Source organism: Monodelphis domestica, chromosome X (genome assembly GCF_027887165.1).
Source record: "Monodelphis domestica isolate mMonDom1 chromosome X, mMonDom1.pri, whole genome shotgun sequence".
In the NCBI taxonomy this organism is placed as follows: Eukaryota; Metazoa; Chordata; class Mammalia; order Didelphimorphia; family Didelphidae; genus Monodelphis; species Monodelphis domestica.
This window is the reverse complement of record NC_077235.1, coordinates 70,066,089-70,079,782: the sequence shown is the minus strand read 5'-3', so window position 1 is coordinate 70,079,782 and position 13,694 is coordinate 70,066,089.

Here is a 13,694-nt window from a genome sequence, read left to right as displayed (position 1 = left end):
AGTGAACTTTTGGATGCGGTGATTTGAATTGTGTGGGGTTGAATGTATTTGTTTTATGTGTATACTCTTATGCTGAAGGGGACTGCCCCCTAACTGGCTTTTTGTCAATGTGCCTAGCAATTATTGGTTTTGTTCTCTTTTCCTCTTATCCTCAAATTATTGTAATTTCAAAGTTGGTATGTTTACAAGACCTGTTGGAGAGACTAGTGTTCCTCGGCTATCAGGGGGGTATGTAAAATTGAAAATCTGTTACCATAAAATAGAACTACATATCCCGAGAGCGCCCTAACTTCCTGTCATTAAGTACTTCCTGTATACAGAGGATAAAGGGAGTGGACATTGAGGCTCTTCCTCTCTCTGGAAAAATGTAGCATTAGCATTGATGGTGGTAAGGTGGAGTTTTTGAAAATGGCTAACCAGCTATGGGCATTTGGTTTTTATTTTGTATCCTCTTTATTCCTTGATTTCTAATGATCATTTAATAAACCTCTTAAAATATAATATTTTTATTATTTGAGATCTAATTTTAAATTTTACACCCACATGGTCATTAAAATCTACTATGGCAAGGAATCTCAGGGCACAGACTGAGAAGTCCTTGATGTGAAAACATCTATAACCAATGTCTCGAAGAAAACTGTAGATTGTACAGAAGGCAAATAAGAGTTCCTAGAAAAGTTTTTTTTAAAGAGAAAAAAATTATTTTAAAATTATAATAAGAGCAGTAGAGGAAAAATTGGGGAAAGAAAGGAGAGCCATAAAAATTATGTAAAAAGTTAACAGTTTGCTCAAAGAATTATTGTATATTGAAAATATTAGAGAAAATACACTCTTTAAAAATAGTCAAAATAGGGGGCAGCTGAGTAGCTCAGTGAACTGAGAGCCAGGTCTAGAGATGGAAGGTCCAAGGTTCAAATCTGGCCTTAGACACTTCCCAATGGTGTGACTTGGGCAAGTCACTTAACCCCCATTGCCTAGCCCTTACCACTCTCCTGCATTGGAACCAATACACAGTATTGATTCCAAGATGGAAGGTAAGAGTTTAAAAAAATAAATAAATGAAAATAGTAAAAATAATGAAAAAATAGAGGAAAATTATAAACATCTCATAGGAAAAATAGTAGCAGTCTCTTGGTGTCCGAGAATGACAATTGTCTTTGTACATTTTCATCTACGGTGTACCCTCATATGGCTTTGGAGTCCAAAGACTGCGGCGCAAAGTTTGTGACACATGGGGCATGGAAAATAACTGAAATGTAAAATGGATTGAGGTGAGATTATTTAACAATTAGTAGAGAGGCTGAAAATCATGATCTTAAAAGGAGCCTAAACATCATATCTCAAGAGATCATACATTAAAACTATCCAGATACCAATTCCACCAGTTATTTGAAAGAGATCACCAAGTGGGACAGAGCCATGATGTGGGCTTAGTAGCAATGATCGTCTGAAACCTCTCTGAATATCCTTCCAACCCAAACCTTTAAAAGGCCAACTCAAAAGGACAGGAGTCAAAGCAGGACATGTGAGGGGGCTCTTCCACTGAAAACAAGATGAAAGTTAGTCAGAGAGAGTGGATTTTCACAAGATAAGGGGGAACCAGAAGTAAAACTGCAAAGAGAAAAGAGCAGACCAACCACACACCCACCTAACATGTCAAACTCAGAACCAGGCCATAGGCAACTTTGGGATTCTGAGTCCTGGGCTACATACCAACAAAAGAGTACCTCAGACCCATCCCTCAAAGTCCCAGGCTCTGGCAATTAGGTCTGGAGTTACATAATGCTGGGCGCATTCAAGACTCTGCTACAGTTGGGAAGACAGCCTCAGGGCATAACCCTGCGAACCATAAGCTAAGACAGAAATGGCCAGAAACATTCAGATTTTCCAGTCTACTGTCAGGAAAATGAGCAAACAGCAGGAAGAAACAAAACTCTTGACTCACAAATTACTATGGGGAAAAAGAGCAAAGAACAAAAGCAACAGGAGATGGTGAGATCCAAGCAAACATGTGTAAAATGTCAAAACAAACAAAGAAAAACAGAAATTGGTCACAAGATCTGGGAGAAGGGAATTCAGAAATCAAATGAGACTGGCTGAAGAAAAATGGGAAGAAAAGTGGAAAAGACAAGTGAAAGTAATGCAAAGAAAATAGCATCTTAAAAAACAAAATTGGCCAAATGGAAAGAGAGGCACAAGAAGTCAATGATGAAGTGAGCAGCTTAAAAATCAGAACTGACCTGTTGGAAAAATAAACAAAAAAAAAATCAAATGAATAAAAGAGTTCCATGAAATGTAGAATGGACCAAATGGAAAAGGAAGATCAAAAGGTCATGAAATAAACTCAGACTTTAAAATGTAGAATTGGACAAATAGAAGCTAATTATTTTAAAAGACATCAAGAAATAATAAAACAATATCAAAAGAATGAAAAAATAGAAGAAAATATGAAATACTTTGTTAAAATTCATGTGAAACAACAACAACCAACCCTAGACATCACATTACAAGAAATTATACAAGAAAATTGCCCTGATATTCTTGAATAAAAGGGCAAAATAGAGATTGAAAGAATTCATAGATCTCCCGCAATAAATCCACAAATGACAACTTCGAAGTTTAAGAGCTCCCAGACCAAGAAGAAAATACTACAAGCTGCCAGAAGGAAAGAATTCAGATATCATGGATCCCCAGTTAGGATTACACAGGATCTGGCAGCTTCCACATTGGAGGACTGCAAAGCTTAGAAGCCAAGGGAACCGAGTTTACGATCAAGAATTACATACCCATAAAATGTGACTGTATACGTTCAGGGGAAACTATGCTCATTTAATGAAGTAGATTTCCAAGCATTCTTGAAGAAAAGACCAGACTTTAACAGAAAATTTGATGTCCAAATACACAATTCAAGAGAACCATAAAAAGGTAAATTATAATGAGAAACAATTTAAGGGTTTCAATAAGATCAAATTGATTATATTCCTATTTGGAAAGATGATACCTATAACTCTGAAAAATTGTTATCATTATCATAATAGTTAGAAGAACCATACATAGATAGACAGTGTGGTATTAAGCTCTTTAGGATGGTATGTAAAAAAAAAATAACGAGCATTAAAAAAGAAGAGGATTGTACTAAAAGAAATGAGAAGGAAGAAGTAAAATGAGATAAATTACATCACATAAATGCAGGGGGTAGAATACTATTACTTACAAAGAGGGGAGGATGAGGGTGGTAATGGGCAATAATTAAACATTACTCTCATTAGAAATGGCTTAGAGGGGGAAGAAGATCCAGATTGATTGGGGCATAGGGTAACCCTATGTTATCCTATAGAGAAGTAGAAGGAGAATAAGGAAGGTGTGTGTGTGTGTGTGTGTGTGTGTGTGTGTGTGTGTGTGTGTGTGTGTAGGGGAATAATATAAGGAAGGGGAAAGTCAGGGGTGATTAAAATACCCCATAGAGAAGTAGAAGGGGAATAAGAAGAGAGGGGAGTAAAATAAGGGAAGAGGAAGGAGGAAAGATTAAAAGCAAAATACAGGAGTGCAGGGAAAGAGTGAAAGGAGAAAGGGCAGTATTAATGATTGCCTTAATTTCCTCTTCATTGAAAGTGAGGTCTCCCTTTTCATCTAGGATACTGTTAATTTGGTTTTCTTCTTTCCTTTTTTTATTAGATTGACCAGTACTTTGTCTATTTTTTCCAAAATACCAGCTTCTAGTCTTATTTATTAGTTAAATAGTTCTTTCACTTTCTATTTTATTAATTTCAACATTAATTTTTAGGATCTCTAATTTAGTTTTCATCTGGGGATTTTTGATTTGTTCTATTTCAAGTTTTTTGATTTGCATGTCCAATTCATTGACCTCTGCCCTCCCTAATTTGTTAATATATGAACTCAAGGATATAAATTTCCCCCTGAGTATTGCTTTGGCTGCATCCCATAGATTTTGAAAGGATGTCTCATCATTGTCATTTTCTTCAATGAAATTATTGTTTCTATGATTTGTTCTCTAATTAACCAATTTTTGGAGAATCATATTATTTAATTTCCAATTAATTTTTGATTTGCCTCTCCATATTCCCTCACTGATTATTATTTCTATTGCATTATGATCTGAAAAAGTTGCATTATTTCTGCTTTTCTGGATTTGTTTGCCATGTTTTTATGAGCTAGTACATGGTCAATCTTTGTAAATGTACCATGTGCTGCTGAAAAGAAGGTGTATTTCTTTTTGTCCCTATTTATTTTTCTCCAAATATATATTAACTCTAATCTAAGATTTCATCCACATCTCTTACCTCTTTCTTATTTATTTTTTGATTTGATTTATCTAAATTTGTTAGTGGTAAGTTCAGGTCTCCCATTAGTATAGTCTTACTATTTCCTCTTTCAACTCCACTAGTTTCTCCTTTAGAAATTTGGATGCTATATGATTTGGTGCATACATGTTGATTGCTGATATTTTCTTATTGTCTATACTGTCTTTTATCAAGATGAAGTTAACTTCCCTATCCCTTTTAATCAGATCTATTTTTACATTGGCTTTGTCAGATATCATGATTGCAACTCCTCCCTTCTTTCTATCAGTTGAGGCCCAATAGGTTTTGCTCCAACCTTTAATTCTAACCTTGTGAGTGTCTACCCACCTCAAGTGTGTTTCTTGCAGAAAACATATGGTAGGATTTTGATTTCTAATCCATCCTCCTATTTTAGTTTTTTGGGTGAGTTAATCCCATTCACATTCAAAGTTATGATTGCCACATGCTTATTCCCCAGCATTTTGATATTCTCTCCTAGTTCCGTTTTTTCTTCTTTTGCTATATCCTTTTAATCAAGTGATTTGCTTTTGATCAGTCCCCCTAATCCCCGCCCTTAATAAGCTTCCCTTTCTGCCTCTCCCTTTCTGTTCCCTTCTTATTTTTTAGGGTCTGTCATGTTCCCCCTCTCCTCTCTTTACCTCCATTTTTGTACTCCCTGCCCCCCTATGCCCTTAGTTTTCCCTTCTTACTTTCCCTGTAGGTAAGATAGAATTCAATACCCCAATGGATCTAGATGCTCTAACCTCTCAAAACTGATTTCACTGAGACAAAGGTTTAAGTATTACCTATTAGCACTCTCTTCCTCTCCTTCTTATAAGAGTATTCTTCCCCTCCCCTTCCCATGTGTATTTTGTGTGACAAAGATTATCCTATTTATTTTATTTCTTGAAGTATCTCTTGGTGCCATCTTCAATTCCCCCTCCCTTTTTCTTTTTTCTTATAGCATTTATTACCTCAATCTCTTCCTGTGAATGAATCCTCTAATTACTATAATAGTGAATATAATTTTTGAGAGTTACAAATAACATTTCCCCATATACTAAAATAAATAATTTGATCTTATTGAAGCCCTTAAAGAAGAAAGTTTGAATTAAAAAAAACAATTTTCCACTTTTCTCTCCCTTTCTTATTTACCTTTTCACGTTTCTCTTGATATTTGTGTTTGGATATAAAACTTTCACTTAGTTCTGGTCTTTTCTTTACAAATACTTGGAAATCTTCTATTTTGTTGAATGCCCATACTTTCCCCTGGAAGTATATAGTCAGTTTTGATGGATAGGTGATCCTTGGTTGAAAACCCAATTCTCTTGCCTTTCTAAATATCATATTCTAAGCCTTGTGGTCCTTTAGTCTGGAAGCTGCCAGATTTTGTGTAATCCTTATTGGTGCTCCTTGATATCTGAATTGTGTCTTTTTGGCTTCTTGCCAAATTTTCTCCTTAGCTTGGAAGCTCTTGAATTTGGCAATTACATTCCTGGGAGTTGTCTTTTGAGGATTTAGTGTAGAGGGTGTTCTATGAACTCTTTCAATGTCTATTTTGCCCCCTTGTTCAAGAACATCAGGGCAGTTTTCTTGGATTATTGTAGTATGATGTCAAGATTTCTGTTTATTTCTGGGTTTTCAGGTAGACCAATGATTCTCAAATTGTCTCACTGTGATCTGTTTTCCTGATACCTCACCTTTTCAGTGAGATATTTTATGTTTTCTTCTATTTTGTCAGGCTTTTGACTTTGCTTTAGTAATTCTTGCTGTTTTGCAAAGTCATTGGCTTCCAATTGCCTAATTCTGGACTTTAAGGACTGTTTTTCCACTATAATCTTTTGATTTTCCTTTTTGGTTTGATCTATCCTACTTTTCATGGCTTCCAGCTCTTTCTCCAATTGGGAGTTCTTCTCCTTTAAACTGGTATTTTCTCTTTGAACTATTTACCACTTTTCTTGCAAAAGGCTTCCATCTTCTTGATAAGCTCCAATTTAAATTCTTCAAGAGCTTATGGACAATTTCCATTTTGGGGGGGGAGTGGAGGTTTTGGTGTATTTATTTGGATTTCCTCTTCTATTTCCTCTGTAGCTTGGGTTTTTGCTCCATAAAATTATCCAGGGTCAACCCCTTCTTCTGGTTTTTCTTGGTGTTGGGAAGTTGTTGTTCCTGGGCAACATTTGCCATTAATATGGTGGTTTTTCCTTCCCTTTCCAGTTAGAAATCTGAGTGAGATGGGAAGGATTTCTGTGTATGGAGCTAAGGATTTTGGCTGAGGGCAACTCTTGAGTCTCTGCAGCTTCTGCTGTTTGCTGACCCTGCCAGTGCCCACAGTCTGCCCTCCTCAGCCTGCTGGGGTTTGTAATAGAAATGATGATCTGTGTGACTATTTCCTATTGCAGTGACTAATATACTCTGGCTTGAGACTAGAGGGCTGCTACTAGTGGGGGACACACCTGAGGATTTCTTAGTTACAATGGAGAGAGGTACTACAGAGATAGAGAGATAGTGAGAGATGCTGTTACAGATGAGAGATGCTGCTACAGGGGAATGCACTGGGGTTTGCCTACTGATCTCTATTGATGGCTGATAGATCAATCTATTTCCTATCCTCCTCCTCCCCTCACTCCCAGATCCCACACACTCCCTCACCCCCTTCCCTTCTTCCAGCCTCTCCCTCCCAGTTTCTTCTTGAAGCTTGTGGCTTCACCGCTTCCTCCCCCCCCCCCCCCCGCCCAAGTGTACTATGAAGATACTCTAGTTTTCTTTCTCAGGTAAGGGGTTTATTGGGAAACTGAGGAAAGAGGGATGAGGATCTCCCTAAACTATAAGGAGAATTTGAGGGTTTGGGAAATCAGTCCAGTCACAACTGTGACAGAGGAACAGTCAGAGAGATGGAGGACAACTGTTATTCTTCTTTTCTTCTCTAAAAAGCCACCAAGGTCTCTCAGCATAATTTCAGAAGGTCCCCTCAAGGGTCCTTCAGCCTGGGACAGAAATTAATAATAAGATCAATTCAGCTTCTTCTCCATACAGCCAGGCTTACCTCCTTTCTTGGTAAGTCACCCCCAGAGAGAGACCCCAAAATCAGATCCTCCCCCTGGCCATCTCAACTGCCTCCTCCAGGAACATTCCTTTTGGAATTTTCACCTTGATTTTGAAGATCAGGTCCCCAGCTTGGTTTGCAAGCTTGAAGTTCTCTCTTTCTGGCCTACCTCTATCTCAGGTTTCAGGTGTAGCTGCTTTCAGGGGTACATCCTTCGTGGTCTCAGTCAGCTACCAAGGACCCAGAGGTGTCCCTCACTTGCTCCAGAGGTGCCCCATGATAACTCACAGATTCTAGCACCCACTAGCTCTGACTCTGATTCCAGAGGTAAGGTGGGGGAGGGTAGAGCATCTTGCATTTTGGTGGAAGCTTTTTCACCCCCTTATGGTGTGGAAATGCCCAAATCCCATGTACCTTCAATGCTGAGTCCTACTGTAGAGTCCCTTCATTCATATAAATTTCATTTTTTGGCTTTTTCAGGTAGTTTATATCAGTAGGTGGTAAGGAGAGGAAGAGTCCTGTGTCTAGATTGCTGCCATGTTTACTCGGAAGTCTTGAAAGGGCAGGATTAAAATATGAAATGAAGATGGAAGGGAATACTCAGACAGAATTCATAACTATAAATATAAATGGAATGAACTCACCCAAGGAATAGAAGGGGATAACAGAGTGGATTAATATCCCAAATCCTACCATATGTTGTGTACAAGAAACATATATATATATATATATATATATATATATATATATATTTGTTAACAATGTTGTGGAATTCTGTCTTTCTTTTTTTTTTAATTTTATAATATTTATTTGATCATTTCCAAGCATTATTCATTAAAGACAAAGATCATTTTCTTTTCCTCCCACCACACCGCCCCCAATTGCTGACACATGATTCCACGTGGTAACACATGTGTTCTTGATTCGGACCCATTGCCATGTTATTAGTATTTGCATTAGAGTGATCTTTTAGAGCCTCTCCTCTGTCATGTCCCCTCAACTGCTGTAGTCAGGCAGTTGCTTTTCCTCGGTGTTTTTACTCCCACAGTTTGTCCTCTGCTTATGGATAGTGTTTTTTCTCCTAGATCCCTGTAGATTGTTCAGGGACATTACACCGCCAACTAATGGAGAAGTCCATTACATTCGATTGTACCACAGTGTATCAGTCTCTGTGTACAATGTTCTCCTGGTTCTGCTCCTCTCGCTCTGCATCACTTCCTGGAGGTCATTCCAGTCTCCATGGAATTCCTCCACTTTATTATTCCTTTTTGCACAATAGTATTCCATCACCAACATATATACCACAATTTGTTCAAACACTCCGCAATTGATGGGCATCCACTCGTTTTCCAATTTTTGGCCACCACAAAGAATGCAGCTATGAATATTCTCATACAAGTCTTTTCCCCCATTATCTCTTTGGGGTACAAACCCAGCAGTGCTATGGCTGGATCAAAGGTTAGACATTCTTTTATCACCCTTTGTGCATAGTTCCAAATTGCTCTCCAGAATGGCTGGATCAGTTCACAACTCCACCAGCAATGAATTAATGTCCTTACTTTGCCACATCCCCTTCAGCATTCATTACTTTCCTTTGCTATCATGCTAGCCAATCTGCTAGGTGTGAGGTGATACCTCAGAGTTGTTTTGATTTGCATCTCTCTGATTATAAGAGATTTAGAACACTTTTTCATGTGCTTATTAATAGTTTTGATTTCTTTATCTGAAAACTGCCTATCCATGTCCCTTGCCCATTTATCAATTGGAGAATGCCTTCATTTTTTTTGTACAATTGATTTAGCTCTTTATAAATTTGAATAATTAAACCTTTGTCACAGGTTTCTATGAAGATTTTTTTCCAATTTGTTGTTTCCCTTCTGATTTTGGTTACATTAGTTTTGTTTGTACAAAAGCTTTTTAATTTGATTTAGTTGAAATTATTTATTTTACATTTTGTGATTCTTTCTATGTCTTGCTTGGTTTTAAAGCCTTTCCCCTCCCAAAGGTCTGACATGTATACTATTCTGTGTTTACACAATTTACTTATGGTTTCCTTCTTTATGTTTAACTCATTCACCCATTCTGAATTTATCTTGGTGTAGGGTGTGAGGTGTTGATCAATTCCTAATCTCTCCCACACTGTCTTCCAATTTTCCCAGCATTTTTATCGAATAGTGGATTTTTGTCCCAAAAGCTGGGATCTTTGGGTTTATCATATACAGTCTTGCTGAGGTCGTTTGCCCCCAGTCTATTCCACTGATCCTCCTTTCTGTCTCTTAACCAGTACCAAATTGTTTTGATGACTGCTGCTTTGCAATATAGTTTGAGGTCTGGGACTGCAAGGCCCCCATCATTTGTGTTTTTTTTTTCATTATTTCCCTGGATATCCTTGATCCTTTGTTATTCCAAATGAACTTTGTTATGGTTTTTTCTAAATCAGTAAAGAAATTTTTTGGGAGTTCAATGGGTATGGCACTAAATAGATAAATAAGTTTGGGTAGGATGTTCATTTTTATTATATTGGCTAGTCCTATCCATAAGCAGTTAATGTTTTTCCAATTGTTCAAGTCTAGTTTTAGTTGTGTGGAGAGTGTTTTGTAGTTGTGTTCATATAGTTCCTGTGTTTGTCTCAGCAGATAGATTCCTAAGTATTTTATATTGTCTTGGGTGACTTTAAATGGAATTTCTCTTTCTAGTTTTTGTTGCTGAGCTGTGTTGGAGATATATAGAAATGCTGATGACTTATGCGGGTTTATTTTGTATCCTGCAACTTTGCTAAAGTTGTTGATTATTTCAATTAGCTTTTTGGTTGAATCTCTAGGATTATTTAAGTAGACCATCATGTCATCTGCAAAGAGCAATAACTTGGTCTCCTCCTTGCCTATTTTGATGCATTCAACTTCTTTTTCTTCTCTAATTGCTACTGCTAATGTTTCTAGTACAATGTCAAATAGTAGAGGTGATAATGGGCATCCTTGTTTCACTCCTGATCTTATTGGGAATGCATCTAATTTATCCCCATTGCAGATGATATTAGCTGATGGTTTTAGATATATACTGTTTGTTATTTTTAGGAATGACCCTTCTATTCCTATGCTTTCTAGTGTTTTTAATAGGAATGGATGTTTTATTTTTATCAAAGGCTTTTTCTTCATCTATTGAGATAATCATGTGGTTCTTGTTGGTTTGCTTATTGATGTGGTCAATTATGTGGATAGTTTTCCTAATATTGAACCATCCTTGCATTCCTGGTATAAAACCTACTTGATCATGGTGGATGGCCCTTGTGATGACTTGATGGAGTCTTTTTGCTAGTATCCTATTTAAGATTTTTGCATCTATATTCATTAGGGAGATTGGTCTATAATTTTCTTTCTCTGTTTTTGACCTGCCAGGTTTTGGAATCAGTACCATGTTTGTGTCATAAAAGGAGTTTGGTAGAACTCCCTCTTTGCTTATTATGCCAAATAGTTTGTATAGTATTGGGATTAACCATTCTCTGAATGTTTGATAGAATTCACTTGTGAATCCGTCGGGCCCTGGGGATTTTTTCTTAGGGAGTTCTTTGATGGCTTGTTGGATTTCATTTTCTGATATGGGATTCTTTAAGTATTCTATTTCTTCTTCTGTTAGTCTAGGCAATTTATATTTTTGTATATATTCATCCATATCACCTAAATTGGTGTATTTATTGCCATATAATTGGGCAAAGTAATTTTTAATGATTACCTTAATTTCCTCTTCATCGGAGGTGATGTCCCCCTTTTCATCTTTGATGCTGTTAATTTGCTTTTCTTCTTTCTTTTTTAATTAGATTGACCAGTACTTTGTCTATTTTGTTTGTTTTTTTCAAAGTACCAGCTTCTTGTCTTATTTAATAAATCAATAGTTCTATCACTTTCGATTTTATTAATTTCTCCTTTAATTTTTGAATTTCTGGTTTGGTTTTCTGCTGGGGGTTTTTAATTTGATTGCTTTCGAGTTTTTTTATTTACATTTCCAATTGACTGATCTCTGCTCTCCCTAGTTTGTTAATATATGCACTCAGGGATATGAATTTACCTCTGATTACTGCTTTGGCTGCATCCCAAAAGGTTTTTTTTTTTAATTTTTAAACATTATTTTATTTGGTCGTTTCCATACATTATTCACTGGAAACAAAGATCATTTTCTTCTCCTCCCCTCCCCCCCTACTTTCCCTCTCCCATAGCCGACGCATGATTCCACTGGTTATCACGTTTTCTTGACTCGAACCCATTTCCCTGTTGTTGGAATTTGCATTATAGTGTTCATTTAGAGTCTCTCCTCAGTCTTATCCCCTCCAACCCTGTAGTCAAGCAGTTGCTTTTCATCGGTGTTTTTACTCCCACAGTTTATCCTCTGCTTCTGGGTAGTATTTTTTAGATCCCTGCAGATTGTTCAGGGACATTGCATTGATACTAATGGAGAAGTCCATCACCTTCGATTGTACCACAATATATCAGTCTCTGTGTACAATGTTTTACTGGTTCTGTTCCTTTCGCTCTGCATCACTTCCTGGAGGTTGTTCCAGTCTCCATGGAATTCCTCTACTTTATTATTCCTTTTAGCACAATAGTATTCCATCACCAACATATACCACAATTTGTTCAGCCATTCCCCAATTGACGGGCATCCCCTCGTTTTCCAATTTTTGGCCACCACAAAGAGTGCAGCTATGAATATTCTTGTACAAGTCTTTTTCCTTATTATCTCTTTGGGGTACAAACCCAGCAGTGCTATAGCTGGATTAAAAGGCAGACAGTCTTTTATCACCCTTTGGGCATAGTTCCAAATTGCCCTCCAGAATGGCTGGATCAATTCACAACTCCACCAGCAATGAATTAATGTCCCCTCTTTGCCACATCCCCTCCAGCATTCATTACTTTCCATAGCTGTCATGTTAGCCAACATGCTAGGTGTGAGGTGATACCTCAGAGTTGTTTTGATTTGCATCTCTCTGATTATAAGAGATGTAGAGCAGTTTTTCATGTGCTTATTAATAGTTTTGATTTCTTTGGCTGAGAACTGCCTGTTCATGTCCCTTGCCCATTTGTCAATTGGAGAATGGCTTGATTTTTTGTACAATTGATTTAGTTCTTTATAAATTTGAGTAATTAAAACTTTGTCAGAGGTTTTTATGAAGATTATTTCCCAATTTGTTGCTACACTTCTGATTTTGGTTACATTGGTTTTGTTTGTACAAAAACTTTTTAATTTGATGTAATCCAGATTATTTATTTTGCATTTTGTAACTCTTTCTAATTCTTGCTTGGTTTTGAAGTCTTTCCCCTCCCAAAGATCTGACATGTATACTATTCTGTGTTCGCCTAATTTTCTTATAGTTTCCTTCCCTATGTTCAAGTCATTCACCCATTTTGAATTTATCTTGGTGTAGGGTGGGAGGTGTTGATCTAAACCTAATCTTTCCCACACTGTCCTCCAATTTTCCCAGCAGTTTTTTATGAAATAGTGGATTTTTGTCCCAAAAGCTGGGATCTTTGGGTTTGTCGTATACTGTCTTGCTGAGGTTGCTTGCCCCCAGTGTATTCCACTGATCCTCCTTTCTGTCTCTTAGCCAGTACCAAATTGTTTTGATGACCTCTGCTTTATAATATAGTCTGAGATCTGGAACTGCAAGACCCCCTTCCTTTGTATTTTTTTTTCATTATTTCCCTGGATATCCTTGATCTTTTGTTCTTCCAAATGAACTTTGTTATGGTTTTTTCTAAATCAGTAAAAAAATTTTTTGGAAGTTCCATGGGTATGGCACTAAATAGATAGATGAGTTTGGGTAGGATGGTCATTTTTATTATATTGGCTTGTCCTACCCATGAGCAGTTAATGTTCTTCCAATTGTTCAAGTCTAGTTTTAGTTGTGTGGAAAGTGTTTTGTAGTTGTGTTCATATAGATGCTGTGTTTGTCTCGGGAGATAGATTCCTAAGTATTTTATTTTGTCTAAGGTAATTTTGAATGGGATTTCACTTTCTAGTTCTTGCTGCTGAGCTGTGTTGAAATTATATAGAAATGCTGATGACTTATGTGGGTTTATTTTGTATCCTGCAACTTTGCTAAAGTTGTTGATAATTTCGATTAGCTTTTTGGTTGAATCTCTAGGATTCTTTAAGTAGACCATCATGTCATCTGCAAAGAGCGATAATTTGGTCTCCTCCTTGCCTATTTTAATGCCTTCAATTTCTTTTTCTTCTCTAATTGCTACTGCTAGTTTTTCTAATACAGTGTCAAATAATAGAGGTGATAATGGGCATCCTTGTTTCACTCCTGATCTTAATGGGAATGGGTTTAGTTTATCCCCATTGCAGATGAT